Source organism: Symphalangus syndactylus, chromosome 7, assembly GCF_028878055.3.
Source record: "Symphalangus syndactylus isolate Jambi chromosome 7, NHGRI_mSymSyn1-v2.1_pri, whole genome shotgun sequence".
In the NCBI taxonomy this organism is placed as follows: Eukaryota; Metazoa; Chordata; class Mammalia; order Primates; family Hylobatidae; genus Symphalangus; species Symphalangus syndactylus.
Genome location: NC_072429.2, coordinates 70102875 through 70126087, shown reverse-complemented (window position 1 = coordinate 70126087; position 23213 = coordinate 70102875). Strand labels below are relative to the sequence as shown.

General features: G+C 40.6%; 1 protein-coding gene and 1 pseudogene across 15 annotated transcripts in view; one reads left to right on the top strand and one right to left on the bottom strand.

The window, feature by feature from the left end:
* SPIDR (scaffold protein involved in DNA repair) overlaps positions 1-23213 on the top strand; it is a 522838-nt gene that overhangs the window by 300441 nt on the left and 199184 nt on the right. The window lies entirely within an intron of this gene.
* LOC129486494 (small ribosomal subunit protein eS4, X isoform-like) lies at positions 11615-13045 on the bottom strand (annotated as a pseudogene).

Below are 23213 nucleotides of genomic sequence, written 5' to 3'. Positions count from 1 at the left end.
GGCACAGTTTGACAGTTTTAATTCAAAACTATTGTTCAGTGTACATCAGCTATTGCCATAATAACACTATGTAACAATCCACAGAAAAACTGAGCGGATTAAAACAAGTGTCATTTATTCTCATGCTTACACCTCTGAGGGTAGATTGGAATCAGTTGATCTCAGATTATTTGGCTGGCCTTGGATACAAGCTGCAGGTTCAATTCAAATTAGCTCCATGTGTCTCATTGTGGAGCCCAGGCTGAATGATTAGTAGCCACTCAGAACAAGAAAGTAATTATGCAATCATAAAGTCTCTAATCACATCATTTCACCAAAATTGCATTGGCCACAGCAAGCCACATGGCTAAGTCTGAAGTGAAGAGGTTGGAATATATACTCCGTTTGCCATGAATTTGTGTCAGGAGTGAGAAGTAAAACTGAGAAACAAAATATTGTAACTAATAATTTAACCTATCACATCTGATCAGTTGCTATGTGATCCTGTGCAAGATATTTGTGTTTAAAACTCAGGCTTTAGAAACCTATACGCCTGATTTATTTTATTTTTTTTTTTTTTTATTATACTTTAGGGTTTTAGGGTACATGTGCACAATGTGCAGGTTTGTTACATATGTATCCATGTGCCATGTTGATTTCCTGCACCCATTAATTCGTCATTTAGCATTAGGTGTATCTCCTAATGCTGTCCCTCCCCCCTCCCCCCACCCCACAACAGTCCCCGGAGCGTGATGTTTCCCTTCCTGTGTCCATGAGTTCTCATTGTTCAATTCCCACCTATGAGTGAGAACATGCGGTGTTTGGTTTTTTGTCCTTGTGATAGTTTACTGAGAATGATGTTTTCCAGTTTCATCCATGTCCCTACAAAGGACACGAACTCATCATTTTTTATGGCTGCATAGTATTCCATGGTGTATATGTGCCACATTTTCTTAATCCAGTCTATCGTTGTTGGACATTTGGGTTGGTTCCAACTCTTTGCTATTGTGAATAGTGCCGCAATAAACATACGTGTGCATGTGTCTTTATAGCAGCATGATTTATAGTCCTTTGGGTATATACCCAGTAATGGGATGGCTGGGTCAAATGGTATTTCTAGTTCGAGATCCCTGAGGAATCGCCACACTGACTTCCACAATGGTTGAACTAGTTTACAGTCCCACCAACAGTGTAAAAGTGTTCCTATTTCTCCACATCCTCTCCAGCACCTGTTGTTTCCTGATTTTTTAATGATGGCCATTCTAACTGGTGTGAGATGGTATCTCACTGTGGTTTTGATTTGCATTTCTCTGATGGCCAGTGATGATGAGCATTTCTTCATGTGTTTTTTGGCTGCATAAATGTCTTCTTTTGAGAAGTGTCTGTTCATGTCCTCTGCCCACTTTTTGATGGGGTTGTTTGTTTTTTTCTTGTAAATTTGTTTGAGTTCAATGTAGATTCTGGATATTAGCCCTTTGTCAGATGAGTAGGTTGCAAAAATTTTCGCCCATTGTGTAGGTTGCCTGTTCACTCTGATGATAGTTTCTTTTCCTGTGCAGAAGCTCTTTAGTTTAATGAGATCCCATTTGTCGATTTTGGCTTTTGTTGCCATTGCTTTTGGTGTTTTAGACATGAAGTCCTTGCCCACGCCTATGTCCTGAATGGTATTGCCTAGGTTTTCTTGTAGGATTTTAATGGTTTTAGGTCTAACATATAAGTCTTTAATCCATCTTGAATTAATTTTTGTATAAGGTGTAAGGAAGGGATCCAGTTGCAGCTTTCTACATATGGCTAGCCAGTTTTCCCAGCACCATTTATTAAATAGGGAATCCTTTCCCCATTTCTTGTTTTTGTCAGGTTTGTCAAAGATCAGATAGTTGTAGCTATGCGGCATCATTTCTGAGGGCTCTGTTCTGTTCCATTGATCTATGTCTCTGTTGTGGTACCAGTACCATGCTGTTTTGGTTACTGTAGCCTTGTAGTATAGTTTAAAGTCAGGTAGCGTGATGCCTCCAGCTTTGTTCTTTTGGCTTAGGATTGACTTGGCGATGCGGGCTCTTTTTTGGTTCCATATGAACTTTAAAGTAGTTTTTTCCAATTCTGTGAAGAAAGTCATTGGTAGCTTGATGGGGATGGCATTGAATCTATAAATTACCTTGGGCAGTATGGCCATTTTCACGATATTGATTCTTCCAACCCATGAGCATGGAATGTTCTTCCATTTGTTTGTATCCTCTTTTATTTCATTGAGCAGTGGTTTGTAGCTCTCCTTGAAGAGGTCCTTCACATCCCTGGTAAGTTGGATTCCTAGGTATTTTATTCTCTTTGAAGCAATTGTGAATGGGAGTTCACTCATGATTTGGCTCTCTGTTTGTCTGTTATTGGTGTACAAGAATGCTTGTGATTTTTGTACATTAATTTTGTATCCTGAGACTTTGCTGAAGTTGCTAATCAGCTTAAGGAGATTTTGGGCTGAGACAATGGGGTTTTCTAGATATACAATCATGTCATCTGCAAACAGGGACAATTTGACTTCCTCTTTTCCTAATTGAATACCCTTTATTTCCTTCTCCTGCCTGATTGCTCTGGCCAGAACTTCCAGCACTATGTTGAATAGGAGCGGTGAGAGAGGGCATCCCTGTCTTGTGCCAGTTTTCAGAGGGAATGCTTCCAGTTTTTGCCCATTCAGTATGATATTGGCTGTGGGTTTGTTGTAGATAGCTCTTATTATTTTGAGATACGTCCCATCAATACCTAATTTATTGAGAGTTTTTAGCATGAAGGGTTGTTGAATTTTGTCAAAGGCTTTTTCTGCATCTATTGAGATAATCATGTGGTTTTTGTCTTTGGTTCTGTTTATATGCTGGATTACATTTATTGATTTGCGTATGTTGAACCAGCCTTGCATCCCAGGGATGAAGCCCACTTGATCATGGTGGATAAGCTTTTTGATGTGCTGCTGGATTCGGTTTGCCAGTATTTTATTGAGGATTTTTGCATCAATGTTCATCAAGGATATTGGTCTGAAATTCTCTTTTTTGGTTATGTCTCTGCCAGGTTTTGGTATCAGGACGATGCTGGCTTCGTAAAATGTGTTAGGGAGGATTCCCTCTTTTTCTATCGATTGGAATAGTTTCAGAAGGAATGGTACCAGTTCCTCCTTGTACCTCTGGTAGAATTCAGCTGTGAATCCATCAGGTCCTGGACTCTTTTTGGTTGGTAAGCTATTGATTATTGCCACAATTTCAGAACCTGTTATTGGTCTATTCAGAGATTCAACTTCTTCCTGGTTTAGTCTTGGGAGGGTGTATTTGTCGAGGAATTTATCCATTTCTTCCAGATTTTCTAGTTTATTTGCATAGAGGTGTTTGTAGTATTCTCTGATGGTAGATTGTATTTCTGTGGGATCGGTGGTGATATCCCCTTTTTCGTTTTTTATTGCATCTATTTGATTCTTCTCGCTTTTCTTCTTTATTAGTCTTGCTAGCGGTCCATCAATTTTGTTGATCTTTTCAAAAAACCAGCTCCTGGATTCATTAATTTTTTGAAGGGTTTTTTGTGTCTCTATTTCCTTCAGTTCTGCTCTGATTTTAGTTATTTCTAGCCTTCTGCTAGCTTTTGAATGTGTTTGCTCTTGCTTTTCTAGTTCTTTTAATTGTGATGTTAGGGTGTCAATTTTGGATCTTTCCTGCTTTCTCTTGTGGGCATTTAGTGCTATAAATTTCCCTCTACACACTGCTTTGAACGTGTCCCAGAGATTCTGGTATGTTGTGTCTTTGTTCTCGTTGGTTTCAAAGAACATCTTTATTTCTGCCTTCATTTCATTATGTACCCAATAGTCATTCAGGAGCAGGTTGTTCAGTTTCCATGTAGTTGAGCGGTTTTGACTGAGTTTCTTAATCCTGAGTTCTAGTTTGATTGCACTGTGGTCTGAGAGACAGTTTGTTATAATCTCTGTTCTTTTACATTTGCTGAGAAGAGCTTTACTTCCAACTATGTGGTCAATTTTGGAATAGGTGTGGTGTGGTGCTGAAAAAAATGTATATTCTGTTGATTTGGGGTGGAGAGTTCTGTAGATGTCTATTAGGTCCACTTTATGTAGAGCTGAGTTCAATTCCTGGATATCCTTGTTAACTTTCTGTCTCGTTGATCTGTCTAATGCTGACAGTGGGGTGTTAAAATCTCCCATTATTATTGTGTGGGAGTTTAAGTCCCTTTGTAGGTCACTGAGGACTTGCTTTATGAATCTGGGTGCTCCTGTGTTGGGTGCATATATATTTAGGATAGTTAGCTCTTCTTGTTGAATTGATCCCTTTACCATTATGTAATGGCCTTCTTTGTCTCTTTTGATCTTTGTTGGTTTAAAGTCTATTTTATCGGAGACTAGGATTGCAACCCCTGCCTTTTTTTGTTTTCCAGTTGCTTGATAGATCTTCCTCCATCCCTTTATTTTGAGTCTATGTGTGTCTCTGCACGTGAGATGGGTTTCCTGAATACAGCACACTGATGGGTCCTGACTCCTTATCCAGTTTGCCAGTCTGTGTCTTTTGATTGGAGCATTTAGCCCATTTACATTTAACGTTAATATTGTTATGTGTGAATCTGATCCTGTCATTATGATGTTAGTTGGTTATTTTGCTCGTTAGTTGCTATAGTTTCTTCCTAGCCTCGATGGTCTTTACAATTTGGCATGTTTTTGCAGGGGCTGGTACCGGTTGTTCCTTTCCATGTTTAGTGCTTCCTTCAGGAGCTCTTTTAGGGCAGGCCTGGTGGTGACAAAATCACTCAGCGTTTGCTTGTCTGTAAAGTATTTTATTTCTCCTTCACTTATGAAGCTTAGTTTGGCGGGATAGGAAATTCTGGGTTGAAAATTCTTTTCTTTAAGAATGTTGAATATCGGCCCCCACTCTCTTCTGGCTTGTAGAGTTTCTGCTGAGAGATCAGCTGTTAGTCTGATGGGCTTCCCTTTGTGGGTAACCCGACCTTTCTCTCTGGCTGCCCTTAACATTTTTTCCTTCATTTCCACTTTGGTGAATCTGACAATTATGTGTCTTGGAGTTGCCCTTCTCGAGGAGTATCTTTGTGGCGTTCTCTGTATTTCCTGAATCTGAATGCTGGCCTGCCTTGCTAGATTGGGGAAGTTCTCCTGGATAATATCTTGCAGAGTGTTTTCCAACTTGGTTCCATTCTCCCCATCATTTTCAGGTACACCAATCAGACGTAGGTTTGGTCTTTTCACATAGTCCCAAATTTCTTGGAGGCTTTGTTCATTTCTTTTTATTCTTTTTTCTCTAAACTTCCCTTCTCTCTTCATTTCATTCATTTCATCTTCTATCAGCGATACCCTTTCTTCCAGTTGATCGCATCTGCTACTGAGGCTTCTGCATTCTTCGCGCAGTTCTCGAAACTTGGCTTTCAGCTCCATCAGCTCCTTTAAGCCCTTCTCTCCATTGGTTATTCTAGTTATCCATTCTTCTAATTTTTTTTCAAAGTTTTTAACTTCTTTGCTATTGTTTTGAATTTCCTCTCGTAGCTCAGAGTAGTTTGATCGTCTGAAGCCTTCTTCTCTCAACTCATCAAAGTCATCCTCCATCCAGCTTTGTTCCGTTGCTGGTGAGGAACTGCGTTCCTTTGGAGGAGGAGAGGTGCTCTGTTTTTTAGAGTTTCCAGTTTTTTTGGTCTGTTTTTTCCCCATCTTTGTGGTTTTGTCTACTTTTTGTCTTCGATGATGGTGATGTACAGATGGGTTTTTGGTGTGGATGTCCTTTCTGTTTGTTAATTTTCCTTCTACCAGACAAGACCCTCAGCTGCAGGTCTGTTGGAGTTTACTAGAGGTCCACTCCAGACCCTGTTTGGCTGGGTGTCAGCACCGGTGGCTGCAGAACAGCAGATTTTCGTGAGACCACAAATTCAGCTGTCTGATAGTTCCTCTGAAAGTTTTGTCTCAGAGGAGTACCCAGTTGAATGAGGTGTCAGTCTGTCCCACTGGGGGGGTGCCTCCCAGTTAGGCTGCTCAGGGGTGAGGGACCCACTTTAGGAGGCAGTCTGTCCGTTCTCTGATCTCCAGCTGTGTGCTGGGAGAACCACTACTCTCTTCAAAGCTGTCAGTCAGACACGGACATTTAAGGCTGTGGAGGTTCTCGCTGAGTTTTTGGTTGTCTGTGCCCTGTCCCCAGAGGTGGAGCCTACAGAGGCAGGCAGGCCTCCTTGAGCTGTGGTGGGCTCCACCCAGTTCGAGCTTCCTGGCTGCTTTGTTTACCTAAGCAAGCCTGGGCAATGGCGGGCGCCCCTCCCCCAGCCTCGTTGCTGCCTTGCAGCGTGATCTCAGACTGCTGTGCTAGCAATCAGCGAGACTCTGTGGGCATAGGACCCTCCGAGCCAGGTGCGGGACACAATCTCCTAGTGTGCCGTTTTCCAGGCCCGTTGGAAAAGCGCAGTATTAGGACGGGACTGACCCGATATTCCAGGTGCCGTCTGTTTTCCCTTTCTTTGACTAGGAAAGGGAACTCCCTGACCCCTTGCGCTTCCCGAGTGAGGCAATGCCTCGCCCTGCTTCGGCTCGCGCACAGTGCGCTTCACCGACTGTCCTGAATCCACTGTTAGGCACTCCCTAGTGAGATGAAACCGGTACCTCAAGCAGAAATGCAGAAATCACCCGTCTTCTGTGTCGCTGGGGCTGGGAGCTGGAGACCGGAGCTGTTCCTATTCGGCCATCTTGGCTCCACCCTATCTGATCTTTACTGAAAGTCCCCCAGGCACATTCTGGAAACCCCAGTCAAATCAGTTACACACATGCACTTGCTGTCTCTCCTGATCAAATGAAGGTCTACAAAGTCTCAAGAAGAAACTACAGTAAAGTTTTCTTAATTAAGGAAGAAAATTTCTGTAAACAATGTCATCTTAACTGTCATTTTCTTTTTTTTTTTAAGTCTTTGTCTAATATCCCCATGTACACCAGAGATTAACTTTCATTTTCTAATGACTAAGATTGTGAAAGAGAAAATTCTGGGCTGGGTGGGTGGTTGCCAACCATTTGTTATTTTATGTGTACCTGGATGAGGGTTGTAGTGAATGTAACCAGAGGCGAATCCGAGGAGATCCTGTGAATGCCCAGAGTTGCGTGAGTGACTGGAGAGTGATAAGGGATCAGAGCAGAGATTTCTGAAGGGGGAAAGCTGACATTAAAGACTTACCACTCCCTTGGAATACCTGTCCCACTGCTTTCTAATTCAGATTCCACACAGTAGCTAAGGATTTGTTTTAAAAAAGTAAAGCACTTCCCCTGCTTGAAAATCTTTCAATTAATGTATACACTTGGAGCTGATGAGAGGCATCCAAGTGCAGAGATTTTTAATTAAACTTTTTATTTTGAGGTAATTGTAGATTCGCATGCAGTTGTGAAAAGTAATACAGAAAGATCATATGTATCCTTTACCCAGTTTCCACTAAGGGTAATATCTTGCAGAACTGTCATACAATGTAAAAACCAGATCTTGTTATGAATGTAGTCAAGATATAATAGTTTCAACACCAAAGGTTCCTTCCTGCCACTCTTTATAGGCATACTATTTTCTTCCACCCTGTCACCCTCCAAAACCCCTAGCAATTGCTAGTCTATCTTATGTTCTTATTATTTTGCATTTCAATAATGCTATGGAAATGGAATCATATAGTTTGTAACCTTTTGAAATTGGCTTTTTTCACTTGGGATAGTTTTCTGGAGATTCATCCCAGTTGTTGCATGTATAAGTAGTTACTTTTTACTGCAGAGTGGACGTCCATGGCATGGGGGTATATCAGTTTAACTATTCACCCATGGAAGGACGTCCAACTTTTATGAATAGTACTGGTATGAACATTTGTCTACAAGTTTTTGTGTGAAGGTAAGTTTTCACTTTTCTGGGATAAATACCCAAGAGTGCAATTACTGAGTCCTATAGTTGTTGCATGTTTACTTCTTTTAGAAACTGCCAAACTGGTTTTTAGAGTGGCTATTTCATTTTACATTGCCACCACTAATGTGTGAGTGATCCAGTTTCTCCATACCAGCATTTGATGTTGTCACTATTTTTAAATTTTTATTCTGATAGATAGATAGTGATATCTCATTGTGGTTTTAATGTGCATTTCCCTAATGCTTGTCAACTGAAGAATCATGAGGTTCAAAAATTTGGAAAGGAGAGCTTTATTTCTCATAAAGGGTGGCACACTGCAGGCCAGGAAATGTAGCCTTTGGCAAAAGCTGAGAAAAGCAATTTAAAGGAGGAAAGCCTAACACAGGTATTTATGCCCAATGGGTTGGCTAAGTATACATATTCAATAAGCTATGGGAGTCATGAAGATTTGTGAAAAAAGCACAACTGAGCTTCATGCCTCTTCATAGGTCACATGTTAAAAAAATGATGGCATTAGCATGATCCAGGGGTGGAATTTTTGGCCCTCTGGCATCAAAAGGTGAAACAGAGGACCTGAAAACCCTCATAGCACGTCCTCTGCTGGTCAATCAGAACTGGTCCAGAGATATGGTGGTCAGTTTTAGGAAGGGATGCATTGTCAAGCTGGTGGGCTGTCACATCAAAGCTTCAAAGAGGGAGAGGGAGCCTGGTTTTGGCCTCAGATAATTGGCTGAAGGCAATAAAGGAATGAATTATCTGTTTCTTGTTTTCTGGAGTTGGTTTCCACTTACTCCTTAGGAGAGAATTCTGGTTAAAGGTTAATAAGGAAGGAGCATACTGAGGCGTAACCAACCTGTTATCCTATCATGGCCCAGGACTTCGTTTTTTAGGGTTTCTCTGGGGTCCCTTTGGCCAAGAGGGTTCTGTTCAGTTGGTTGAAAGGCTTGGGGTTTTATTTTTATTTTGCATGCTAATGGCATCAAGCATCCTTTTTTTTTTTTTTTTTTTGAGACAGAATCTCACTCTTTCACCCAGGCTGGAGTGCAGTGGCGCAATCTCGGCTCACTGCAGGCTCCGCCCCCCGGGGTTCACGCCATTCTCCTGCCTCAGCCTCCCACGTAGCTGGGACTAGAGGCGCCCGCCACCTCGCCTGGCTAATTTTTTTTTTTTTTTTTTTTTTGTATTTTTAGTAGAGACAGGATTTCACCATGTTAGCCAGGATGGTCTCGATCTCCTGACCTCGTGATCCACCCGCCTCAGCCTCCCAAAGTGCTGGGATTACAGGCGTGAGCCACCGCACCCGGCCTCAAGCATCTTTTTATGTGCTCATTTGCCGTTTATTTATCCTCCAGTGAAATTAGTGTTCGTGTTTTTTGCTCATTTTCTAATTGGATTGTTTGCTATTTTACTGTGAAATTTTGAGGGTTCTTAATATATTCTAGATACTAGTCCTTAATTGCAGTCTCTAGCTTATATTTTTCATATCTTCTCAACGAGGTCTTTCCCAGAATAAGTTTTAATTTTAATGAAGTTCAAATTACCAATTTTTCCTTTTATGATTTGTGTTTTTGATGTCAAGTCTAAGAACTCTTCACCTAGCTATAAATCCAAAAGATTTTCTCCTGTGTCATTTTGTATTTAACTCTATGATCTATTTTGAGTTACTTTTCATATAAGGTGTGAGACTTAGGTGGAAGGTTTTGGTTTTTCTGTTTTTTGCCTGTGGGTGTCCAGTTTCTCCACCATTTGTTGAAAAGGACATCTTCCCTTCAATGAATTGCTTTTGCACCTTTGTCAAAAATCACATAAATCTATTTCTGGGTGTTCTGTTCCATTGATCTTTGTGTGTGTTTCTTTGTACCATCACAAAGTCATGACTACAGAAGCTGTATGTCTTGAAATCAGGTTCATAGCACTGTATTCTTTTTCATAATTGTTTTAGCTGTTCAAGTTCCTTTGCCTTGCCACATAAATTTTAGAGTAATTTTATCTCTACAAAAAAATCTTCTGGAACTTCAGTAGGAATTTTGTTAAATGTATATTATTCTGGAAGGAATTGAACTACTAATTATATGACATAATGACGTCTTTCAGTTCATGAACACAGTATGACTCTTCATTTGTATGGTTCTTCTTTTCTATCTTTCATTAGCATTTTGTAGCTTTCGCATACAACTCTTACAGGTATTTTGTTAGATTTACACCAAAGTCTTTCTTTTTATCTTTTCTTTCTTTCTTTTTTTTGTTGCGACGGAGTCTCACTGTGTCACCCAGGCTGGAGTGCAGTGGTGCGATCTCAGCTCACTGCAACCTCTGCCTCCTGGGTTCAAGTGATTTCCAGCTAATTTTTGTATTTTTAGTAGAGATGGGATTTCACAATATTGGTCAGGCTGGTTTCGAACTCCTGACCTAAGTGATTCGCCCTCTTTGGCCTCCCAAAGTGCTAGGATTACAGGTGTGAGCCACTGTGCCCGGCCTTTTTTTCTTTTTCTGAAATTATAAAAAGTGTTGTTTTTTAAAATTTTGGTGTCTGTGTATTCTAGTTTGCTAGTATATAGAAATATAATTGATTTTTGTGTGTTGATTTTTGTGCCCTGTAGCCTTGCTGAACTCATTTATTAGTTTTAGAAGTTTTTTGTAGATTCTTTCATAACTTCTCCATAGGCAATCATGTCATCTGTAAATAGGTTTAGTTTAATTCTTGTTCTCTGATCTGTACGCCCTTTCTTTCCTTTTCTTGCCTTATTGCACTGGCTAGAACTTCCAGTGCTACCCTGAATAACAGAAGTGAGAATAGACATTCTGGCTTGTTCCTAATCTAGAGGAAAGTTTTCAGTCTTTCCCCAATAAATATAATATTAGCTATAGGTTTTTTATAGATGTTCTCTACCAAATCGAGGAAATTTCCTTCAATTTCTAGTTTTCTGAGAAGTTTTAACATGAGAGGGTGTTTATTTTTGTCAAGTGGCTTTTCTGTATTGATTTATGTGATCATATGATTTTTTCTTTATAATTTAATGTGGTAGATTACATAGATTGATTTTCAAATGTAGAACTAGCGTTGCATCCCTGGAATAAACTCGTCTTTTTTATGATGTACATATATTTTTTTTTTACATATTACTGAATTTTATTTGCTAAGGATTTTTACATCTATATTCATAAAGCATATTGGCCTATAGTTTTCTTTTTGTACTCTTTTGTTTTGATACCAGCGTAATTCTGGGTTCATAAAATGGATTGGGAAGTATTCCCTCCTCTTCTATTTCATGAAAAAGATTATAGAGAATGGATACTAATTGTTTCTTAAGTGTTTGGTAGAATTCAATAATGAAAGTGTCTGAGCCTGGAGATACCTGTTTGGGAAATTTTGAAATCACAGTATCAATTTACTTAGTAGTCATAGGGCTATTCAAATAATCAGTTTTATATTGGGTGACTTGTGGTAGTTTGTATTTTTTCAAGGAACTGGTTTATTTTACCCAACATGTCAAATTTTGTGTGCAAACTTGTCCATAGTATTCCCTTGTTATCCTTTTGATGTCTACATGGTCTATAGTGATATCCCCTTTTTCACTCCAGATATTAGTAATTCGCATGTTCTCTGTCTCTTTGTCAGTCTTGCTAGACATTTGTCAATCTTATTGATCTTATCTGTGAACCAGGTTTGTTTCATGAATTTTCTTCATTTTTTATTTTCAGCTTCATTGATTTCTGCTCTAATCTATTATTTCCTTTTCTCAGCTTGCTGTGGGTTTATTTTGCTCTTGTTTTCCTGAGTTCCTGGAGAGGGAGCCTTGATTGTTGATTTGAACCTTTTCTAATGTACACATTTTTAAAAATTTATTTTTATTAATCATGCCACATTATTTTTAATTATGTACAAAGATCTAATTTGTCACCCAGAGACCATTTCACCCACTGCTCCGTTTGGCTGCCAGTCTCTTGTCTCTGTCTTCAGCAATGGTGAGGTGTATACCTTTCCTCGGGGAAGCGAAAGTCATGGTTTGTTGCCCTTGCCAGTAACAAAAATGTTGGAAAGCCAGGTGGCAAAGCTGTTGCCATTGGCATCTTTTATGTGAACCACATCAAAAGATCAAGGGTGCCTCTCTCTGTGGGTAATGACACCAATTCTTCCCAAGTTAGCACCTCCAGTCACCATCCACAGGTTACCAGTGTCAAACTTGATGAAATCAGTGATCTTGCCAGTTTCCAAATCAATCTGAATGGGATCATTCACCTTGATGGAGGGGATCAGGGTAGCAGATGATGCAAGCATCATGATTCACCAGATGAGGGATTCCTTTTGTGCCCACGAAGATTTTTCTCACTTTGCACAACTTGTACTTGGGTTCCTCAGGTGTACTATGATGTACAGCAAAGCAACCCCTGGTGTCATAGATGAGACGAAAATTCTCTCCCATCTAGTCAATGCCCATGACATCTATGAATTCAGCGGGGTGGGTTATGTCAGTTCGAACGTTGCCATCGATCTTAATGAACCACTGCATGCAAATGTTCTTTTTATATATTTTTTATTTATTTATTTATTTTTGAGACGGAGTCTCACTCTGTTGCCAGGCTGGAGTGTAGTGGCGTGATCTTGGCTCATTACAACCTCCACCTCCTGGGTTTAAGCAATTCTCCTGGCTCAGCCTCCACCTCCTGTGTAGCTGGGATTACAGGTGTCCACCACCACGCCCAGCTAATTTTTGTGTTTTTGGTAGAGACACAGTTTCACCATGTTGGCTAGGATGGTCTTGATTTCTTGACGTCGTGATCCGCCTGCCTCGGCCTCCCGAAGTACTGGGATTATAGGCATGAGCTGCCACACCTGGCCACAAATCTTCTTTACTTCACCTCCTGTCAAGGCATACTTAAGGCTGTTCCTTAGGGAAATGATGACGGGGAGACACTCTCTCAACTTGTGGGGACTGGTGGATGGACGATGAACAAACATACCAGGCAGTTTATCCAGCATCCAATGTTTTGGAGCTGCTACCCACTTTAGATGCTTCTTGGGAACACCAGCCATGGCTGCATTAGGCACGGAAAGAGCACATGTATGCATTTAGCCCTATAAAATTCCCTCTCAGCACTGCTTTCGCTTCATCCCACCAATTTTGATATGTAATCTTTTCATTTTCATTCAGTTTAATGTATTTTTTTTAATTTCCTGAGACTTCCTGTTTGACCCATAGAGATTTTGGAGTGTGTTGTTTAGTTTCCAAGTCTTTGGAAATGTTTCTGTCATTTTTCTATTGTTAATTAAAAGTAGCTTTTGCCTTAAACTAAAACTCAATAATTAATATGATAATGTATGAACTCATACATGAATTATACAGATGAAGTGAATTGATAATTACATATGCAGTGATTTAAGTCTGCTATGCACATTAACACAAAGAAGGGAAGAAAATAGAATAAATAGATGATATTTTAAGCTTTTTTAAGTAAAAATAGACCGAGTGTGGTGGCTCACGCCTGTAATCCCAGCACTTTGGGAGGCCGAGGCTGGTGGATCACCTGAGGTCCGGGGTTCGAAACCAGCATGGCCAACATGGTGAAACCCTGTCTCTACTAAAAATACAAAAATTAGCTAGGCATGGTGATGGGTGCCTGTAATCCCAGCTACTCGGGAGGCTGACAGGAGAATCACTTGAACCTGGCAGGCGGAGGTTGCAGTCAGCTGCGATTGCACCACTGCACTCTGGCCTGGGCAACAAAGCGAAACTTCATCTCAAAAAACAGAACAAAAGGGAAAAAGTAAGAATGATGAAAGGACTAATGAAAAATCATTTTAGGAGACAACTGGAAATATTCTTTCTTGTGTGTTTGAATATCCTCATTCCTCTTTGTGTTTATTTATTTATTTTTATTATACTTTAAGTTCTAGGGTACATGTGCACAACGTGCAGGTTTGTTACATATGTATACATGTGCCATGTTGGTGTGCTGCACCCATTAATTTGTTATTTACATTAGGTATATCTCCTAATGCTATCCCTCCCTTCTCCCCCTACCCCATGACAGGTCCCAGTGTGTGATGTTCCCCACCCTGTGTGCAAGTGTTCTCATGGTTCACTTCCCACCTATGAGTGAGAACATGCGGTGTTTGCTTTTCTGTCCTTGTGATAGTGCTCAGAATGATGGTTTCCAGCTTCATCCATGTCCCTACAAAGGACATGAACTCATCCTTTTCTATGGCTGCATAATATTCCATGGTGTATGTGTGCCACATTTTCTTAATCCAGTCTATCATTGATGGACATTTGGGTTGGTTCCAAGTCTTTACTATTGTGAATATTGCTGCAATAAACATACGTGTGCATGTGTCTTTACAGCAGCATGATTTATAATCCTTTGGGTATATACCCAGTAACGGGATTGCTGGGTCAAATGGTATTTCTAGTTCTAGATCCTTGAGGAGTCGCCACCCTCTCTTCCACAATAGTTGAACCAGTTTACAGTCCCACCAACAGTGTAAAAGTGTTGCTGTTTCTCCACATCCTCTCCAGCACCTGTTGTTTCCTGACTTTTTAATGATCACCATTCTAACTGGTGTGAGATGATATCTCATTGTGGTTTTGATTTGCATTTCTCTGATGGCCAGTGATGATGAGCATTTTTTTCATGTGTCTGTTGGCTGCATAAATGTCTTCCCTTGAGAAGTGTCTGTTCATATCCTTCACCCACTTTTTGATGGGGTTGTTTGTTTTTTCTTGTAAATTTGAGTTCTTTGTAGATTCCGGATATTAGCCCTTTGTCAGATAAGTAGATTGCAAAAATGTTCTCCCATTCTGTAGGTTGCCTGTTCACTCTGATGATAGTTTCTTTTGCTGTGCAGAAGCTCTTTAGTTTAATTAGATCCCATTTGTCAATTTTGGCTTTTGTTGCCGTTGCTTTGGGTGTTTTAGTCATGGAGTCCTTGCCCATGTCTATGTCCTGAATGGTATTGCCTAGGTTTTCTTCTAGGGTTTTTATGGTTTTAGGTCTAACGTTTAAGTCTTTAATCCCTCTTGAATTAATTTTTGTGTAAGGTATAAGGAAGGGATCCAGTTTCAGCTTTCTACATATGGCTAGCCAGTTTTCCCAGCACCATTTATTAAATAGGGAATCCTTTCCCCATTTCTTGTTTTTGTCAGATTTGTCAAAGATCAGGTGGTTGTAGATGTGTGGTATTATTTCTAAGGGCTCTGTTCTATTCCATTGGTCTGTATCTCTGTTTTGGTACCAGTACCATGGTGTTTTCGTTACTGTAGCCTTGTAATATAGTTTGAAGTCAAGTACTGTGATGCCTCCAGCTTTGTTCTTTTTGCTTAGGATTGTCTTTGCTATGCGGGCTCTTTTTTGGTTCCATATGAACTTTATTTTTTTCCAATTCTGTGAAGAAAGTCATTGGTAGCTTGATGGGGATGGCATTGAATCTATAAATTACCTTGGGCAGTATGGCCATTTCCACGATATTGATTCTTCCTATCCATGAGCATGGAATGTTCTTCCATTTGTTTGTGTCCTCTTTTATTTCATTGAGCAGTGGTTTGTAGTTCTCCCTGAAGAAGTCCTTCACATCCCTTGTAAGTTGGATTCCTAGATATTTTATTCTCTTTGAAACAATTGTGAATGGGAGTTCACTCATGATTTGGCTCTCCCTTTGTCTGTTATTGGTGTATATAGGAATGCTTGTGATTTTTGCACATTGATTTTATATCCTGAGACATTGCTGCAGTTGCTTATCAGCTTAAGGATCTTTGGGGCTGAGATAATGGGGTTTTCTAAATATACAGTCATGGCATCTCCAAACAGGGACAATCTGACTTCCTCATTTCCTAACTGAATACCCTTTATTTCTTTCTCTTGCCTGATTGCCCTGGCCAGAACTTCCAACGCTATATTGAATAGAAGTTGTGAAGGAGGGCATCCCTGTCTTGTGCCAGTTTTCAAAAGGAATGCTTCCAGCTTTTGCCCATTCAGTATGATACTGGCTGTGGTTTGTCATAAATAGCTCTTATTATTTTGAGATACGTTCCATCAGTACCTAGTTTATTGAGAGTTTTTAGCATGAAGAGTTGTTGAAGTTTGTCAAAGGCCTTTTCTGCATCTATTGAGATAATCATGTGGTTTTTGTCTTTGGTTTTGTTTATGTGATGGATTACGTTTATTGATTTGCATATGTTGAACCAGCCTTGCATCCCAGGATGAAGCCAACTTGCTCGTGGTGGATAAGCTTTTTGATGTGCTGCTGGATTTGGTTTGCCAGTATTTTATTGAGGATTTTCACATCGATGTTCATCAGGGATATTGGTCTAAAATTCTCCGTTTCTGTTGTGTCTCTGCCCGACTTTGGTATCAGCATGAGTTAGGATTCCCTCTTTTTCTATTGACTGGAATAGTTTCAGAAGGAATGGTACCAGCTCCTCTTTGTTCCTCTGGTGGAATTTGGCTGTGAATCCATCTGGTCCTAGACTTTTTTTGGTTGGTAGACTATTAATTATTGCCTCAATTTCAGAGCCTGTTATTGGTCTATTCAGGGATTCAACTTATTTCTGGTTTAGTCTTGGGAGGGTGTATGTGTCCAGGAATTTATCCATTTCTTCTAGATTTTCTAGTTTATTTGTGTAGAGGTGTTTATAGTATTCTGTGATGATAGTTTGTATTTCTGTGGGATCGGTGGTGATATCCTTTTTATTATTTTTTATTATGTCTATCTGATTCTTCTCTCTTTTCTTCTTTGTCAGTCTTGCTAGAAGTCTATCAATTTTGTTGATCATTTCAAAAAAACCAGCTCCTGGATTCACTGGTTTTTTTGTAGGGTTTTTTGTGTGTCTCTTTCCTTCAGTTCTTCTCTGATCTTAGTTATTTCTTGCCTTCTGCTAGCTTTTGAATTTGTTAGCTCTTGCTTCTCTAGTTCTTTTCATTGTGATGTTAGGGTGTCAATTTTAGAACTTTCCTGCTTTCTCTTGTGGGCATTTAGTGCTATAAATTTCTCTCTACACACTGCTTTGAATGTGTCCCAGAGACTCTGTTATGTTGTATCTTTGTTCTCATTGGTTTCAAAGAACATCTTTATTTCTGCCTTCATTTTGTTATGTACCCAGTAGTCATTCAGGAGCAGGTTGTTCAGTTTCCATGTAGTTGAGCAGTTTTGAGTGAGTTTCTTAATCCTGAGTTGTAGTTTGATTGCACTGTGGTCTGAGAGACAGTTTGTTATAATTTCTGTTCTTTTACATTTGCTGAGGAGTGCTTTACTTCCAACTATGTGGTCAATTTTGTAACAAGTGCAATGTGGTGCTGAGAAGAATATAAATCTGTTGATTTGGGGTGGAGAGTTCTGTAGATGTCTATTAGGTCCGCTTGGTGCAGAGCTGAGTTCAAGACCTGGATATCCTTGTTAACTTTCTGTCACGTTGATCTGTCTAATGTTGACAGTGGGGTGTTAAAGTCTCCCATTATTATTGTGTGGGAGTCTAAGTCTCTTTATAGGTCTCTAAGTACTTCCTTTTTGAATCTGGGTGCTCCTGTATTGGGTGCATATATATTTAGGATAGTTAGTTCTTCTTGTTGAATTGATCCATTTACCATTATGTAATGGCCTTCTTTGTCTCTTTTGATCTTTGTTGATTTAAAGTCTATTTTATCAGAGACTAGGATTGCAACCCCTGCTTTTTTTTTGTTTTCCATTTGCTTGGTAGATCTTCCTGCATCCCTTTATTTTGAGCCTATTTGTGTCTCTGCACGTGAGATGGGTCTCCTGAATACAGCACACTGATGGGTCTTGACTCTTTATCCAATTTGCTGGTCTGTGTCTTTTAATTGGAGCATTTAACCCATTTACATTTAAGGTTAATATTGTTATGTGTGAATTTGATCCCGTCATTATGATGTTAGCTGGTTATTTTGCTCTTTAGTTCATGCAGTTTCTTCCTTGCATCGATGGTCTTTACAATTTGGCATGTTTTTGCAGTGGCTGGTACCGGTTGTTCCTTTCCATGTTTAGTGCTTCCTTCAGGAGCTCTTTTAGGGCAGGCCTGGTGGTGACAAAATCTCTCAGCATTTGTTTGTCTGTAAAGGATTTTATTTCTTCTTCACTTATGAAGCTTAGTTTGGCTGGATATGAAATTCTGGGTTGAAAATTCTTTTCTTTAAGAATGTTGAATATTGGCCCCCACTCTCTTCTGGCTTGTAGAGTATCTGCCGAGAGATCCACTGTTAGTCTGATGGGCTTCCCTTTGTGGGTAACTCGACCTTTCTCTCTGGCTGCCCTTAACATTTTTTCCTCCATTTCAACTTTGGTGAATCTGACAATTACGTGCCTTGGGGTTGCTCTTCTCGAGGAGTGTCTTTGTGGCATTCTCTGTATTTCCTGAATTTGAATGTTGGGGACGTTCTCCTGGATAATATCCTGCAGAGTGTTTTCCAACTTGCTTCCATTCTCCCCGTCACTTTCCGGTACATCAATCAGACATAGATTTGGCCTTTTCACATAGTCCTATAATTTTTGGGGGCTTTATTCGTTTCTTTTTACTGCTTTTTCTCTAAACTTCTCACCTCATTTCATTCATTTGGTCTTCAATCACTGATACCCTTTCTTCCAGTTGATCGAATCGGCTTCTGAAGCTTCTGCATGCATCACGTAGTTCTTGTGCTATGGTTTTCAGCTCCATCAGGTAATTTAAGGTCTTCTCTATGCTGTTTATTCTAGTTAGCCGTTCATCTAATCTGTTTTCAAGGTTTTTAGCTTCTTTCCGATGGGTTCGAACATCCTCCTTTAGCTCGGCGAAGTTTGTTATTACCTGTCATCTGAAGCCTTCTTCTCTCAACTTGTCAAAGTTATTTTCTGTCCAGCTTTGCTCTGTTGCTGGTGAGGAGCTGTCTTCCTTTGGAGGAGAAGAGGTGCTGTGATTTTTAGAATTTTCAGCCTTTCTGCTCTGGTTTCTCCCCATCTTTGTGGTTTTAACTACTTTGCTCTTTGGTGATGGTGATGTACCAATGGGATTTTGGTGTGGATGTCCTTTCTGTTTGTTTGGTTTCCTTCCAACAGTCAGGACCCTCAGCTGCAGGTCTGTTGGAGTTTGCTGGAGGTCCACTCCAGACCCTGTTTGCCTTGGTATCACCAGCTGAGGCTGCAGAACAGCAAATACTGCAGAACGGCAAATGTTGCTGCCTGATCCTTCCTCTCGAATCTTCGTCTCAGTGGGGCACCTGGCTGTATGTGGTGTCAGTCTGCCCCTACTGGGAGGTGTCTCCCAGTTAGGCTACTCGAGGGTCAGGGACCCACTTGAGGCAGTCCATCCATTCTCAGATCTCAAACTCTGTGCTGGGAGAACCACTACTCTCTTCAAAGCTGTCAGACAGGTACGTTTAAGTCTGCAGAAATTGTCTGCTGCCTTTTGTTCAGCTATGCCCTGCCCCCAGAGGTGGAGTCTACAGAGGCAGGCAGGCCTCCTGGAGCTGTGGTAGGCTCCACCCAGTTCGAGCTTCCCGGCACTTTGTTTACCTACTCAAGCCTCAGCAATGGTGGACGTCCCTCCCCCAGCCTCACTGCCACCTTGCAGTTCGATCTCAGACTGCTGTGCTAGCATTGAGCTAGGCTCCATGGGCATGGAACCCTCTGAGCCAGGTGCAGGATGTAATCTCCTGGTGTGCTGTTTGCTAAGACCATTTGAAAAGCGCAGTATTAGGGTAGTAGTGTCCTGATTTTCTAGGTACCGTCTGTCACAGCCTCCCTTCCTAGGAAAGGGAATTCCCCGACCCCTTGCGCTTCCGGGGTGAGGCAGTGCCCCACCCTGCTTCGGCTCACACTTCGTGGGCTGCACCCACTGTCCGACAAGCCCCAGTGAGATGAACCCTGTAACTCAGTTGGAAATGCAGAAGTCACCCGTCTTCTGTGTCGTTCACGCTTGGAGCTGTATATTGAAGCTGTTCCTGTTCAGCCATCTTGGAACCTCCTCTCCTCTTTGTGTTTAAATACATATTGCCCAGTTAAATTTTCAAAAGCAGGTGGCCTGTAAGTTTGATCATTTGGAAATACCAGACTTTTATGCTTCCAGTTCTTGGTCTAGAAATTAATAGCAAATTTTTTTTCCTAAATCTTAGTCTTGATCTAACCTAGAGTACTTATGAGTAAACAAGTGGTATAATCTGTTCCTTTTTATTCTGTCTTCTATCTCTGTTTTGCTAGCCTTTCTCCCACTCTGTACTTACGATCATTATGTGACTTTCCCAAAGGGTAGATTTTAGAAGCTGTATATGGACTCCTAGACATAAAGCAATTAGAATATGTTAGAAATGAACCCAGCCATGCCACTTTATTTTCATAAAATAACAATTCCAAGATAAGAATGACTTTCTGAAAGAATTGAGAAATATTCATTCCAGTATGTATCTCTTGGTGCCTAGGATGTGCCTAGCACTTGTTGCGTACTGTAGAGATTAAATAGATAGAAGATTCAACTCCAGTCCCTTGCATCACTAAAATCTCATTGGGGAAATAGACACATTCTACAGAAGGAACTGGGAGATAGATACTTGTGTGTAATAATATAATCTAGTAACTTTTAATTTGGTTCCTCAAAATTTGAGCAATAGAATAAGTAATTTTTTTTAAATCTATACTGTTAACAACTGAAGTGTAATGGAACTCATGTTCCTTCCTCTGTATATTCCATTTTAATGGAGGTGCTAACAGTTGGGGCTGGGAGTGGGGCATGTGTGTTCTTTGCACTATATGATGTGGCTCCTTTGTGAAGGGAGACCTGTGATTTTCTGTATACATGGCCTGTATCCTCTCAATGGCCGGTGAGACATTCTCGAGGGGATGGGTATGAAGCCACTCTGTGAATGTGACTTCTTAACTCCATCTGGTAGAAATCACAGTAGCATGGAAATAATACCACACTGTAATTTCCAGCAAAGAAATTTTGGACAGTTCGCGGAGCCTTACTTTTTCATTCAGGAAGTCAGAATGTTGACAATAGTCTGTCTATCTGACAGGGTTGTTATGGGAATTAAATAAAATAATAGAAGCAAAAACTCGTAGTTTTCTAAGATTTTAAGGATGGTATAGGTATGTTAATGAGTTTTTATATGACCCTACGCAGATGCCCAATTTCTAATGCTCCCTGAAGGCCATACCAACTCCTGTTATATTATCTATTGTCAGCCAGGGACGATTTTCCATCTCTGCTAGGCCAAAGAGAAGCCAGCCAATGAGAATTAGCCTGTAGGCCTAGCAGCTTCAAGCATAGAACCACAACTGAGATCCGAAGATAGCTGGCTGATCTTAGATGGCCTCAGTGGGGCTGGCTGGCTGGATGTGCAATTTTTGTTCACTGGCTTAGCTTCCCTAATGATTGTTCCATACTGAATCTCAGCTTGCCTCCACCTCTTCCTTCCATTCATTGGCTTCATTCTACTCTAGAGACACTGGGTTTAATCTGGGACTCTACCTGCAAAGTAAGCATTGCTTCCAAGCCAGAACTGTTTTAGCCCTAGGTACTTGGGCTTACTTGAGGAATGAAATCCTTTGGTTAGCCAGCAACCTATAATGCCTAAACTACATGTTGTAATTTAAATCTACAGGTGGATATTTAGGAGTAGAAGTTGTCACAGGTCATGGGATGAGGAGTAAAGCTTAGTAAGTTTATTTTCCTATTTCGTTTTTGTTTTTTATAGAGATGGAGTCTTGCTTTGTTTTGCCCTGAGTGGAGTGGAGTGGCACAATCACGGCTTACTGCAGCCTCAGACTCCTGGGCTGATGTGATCCTCCCACCTCAGCCTCCTGAGTAGCTGGGACTACAGGTGCGTGACACCTGCGTGCCCAGATAATTTTTTTAAATTTTTGATAGAGAAGGGGTGTTGCTGTGTTGTCTAGGCTGGTCTTGAACTCCTGGCCTCAAGCAGCCCTCCCACTTCGGCCTCCCAAAATGCTGAGATTCCGGGCATGAACCACTGCGCCCAGCCAGCATAGTAAATATAAATTAAGGTGTTTTTATGTCCCCACTTTGCTACTTTTTGCTTTCTGATTTCAAAGGACACACCCTTAAGTATGAACAGGTTGTTTCCCAAAAGTTCTTTGCTTAGAACTTAGACTGCATTTTCCCAGAGGACAGCAGTGGAAATCATAGCTGCATTCCCAGGCCAGCCCCCAAAAGTCTGTTTTATACTAATGCATTGTAACATTTTACTGATAATGGGACTTCGGCTCCTCATAGCCACATTTATAATATTATTTCTCTGAGAAAAATAATTTTGAATCAAGTTCAGATACTGTGGAAGTATGTCCCCATGAAGTGCAGAGAAGGAGAAGATGGAAAAAAGGGGTGAACTTTGGGTAGTCATGCAGCAGGCATATCTAAATAAATTAGAAAAACATTCCTGAACTCTAGGAACCTATGTCTTGATGCTGTCTTAGAGAAGGCGCTTGTCCAGGCCACTTGCTGCACCTCTGTTCTGAACTGGTAACAAGAAGGGCAGTTGCAGGGAGATTATGAGCTTCATATGGCAAAGTCTTTCATGCTAATCTGTGTACCTTTTTGGTTATGTCCTAAACTGGTTGCAAGTCAGAAACTGATTATATAATCTTTGGTGTATTTATTTCTTATTTTTAAAAAACATGCTAAGCTATGTCATTGTTAACTATATTAAAGTGTGAATAACCTAAAGGGCAAAAACAAGCGTTGGCTTAACCCTTCCTACATAGCCTGAAGACCACACTACGGTTGGCTATCTCTTAAATACTTAAATAATGTTGTTGGCCAACATTATGTATAAGTAGACTCATCTCATTTCTAAGTTCATGAACCTTTGGTGTATCGCTAAAGACAATTAAGACCTTTTGAGATACGCACAAGACTTTTGTGCTCTTTAATTTATTTAAGGAAGACAGTTTTGTACTTTAATGCTTCTATGTAGAAATGGGCTATACTGTTATTCACAATAGCAACGACCTAGAATCAGCCTGGGTGCCCTGTAGCAGTGGACTAGATTAAAAAAAATGTGGTACATACACACCGTGGAGTACTTTGCAGCCATAAAAAATGAAATCAATGGCCTTTGCAGGAACATGGATGCAGCTGGAGGCCATTATTCTAAGTGAATTAACGCAGAAACACAACCAAACACCACATGTAATCACTTGTTAGTAGAAGCTAAATACTGGGTACACATGTACATAAAGATAGGAATAATGGACACTGGAAACTCCAAAAGAGGGGAGGGAGGGAGGAGGGCAAGGTTGAAAAACTACTTACTGGGTACTGTGTTCACTGTTGAGGTGACAGCATCAGTAGAAGCCCAAACATCAGCATCATGCAATGTGCTCATTTAACAAACCTGCAC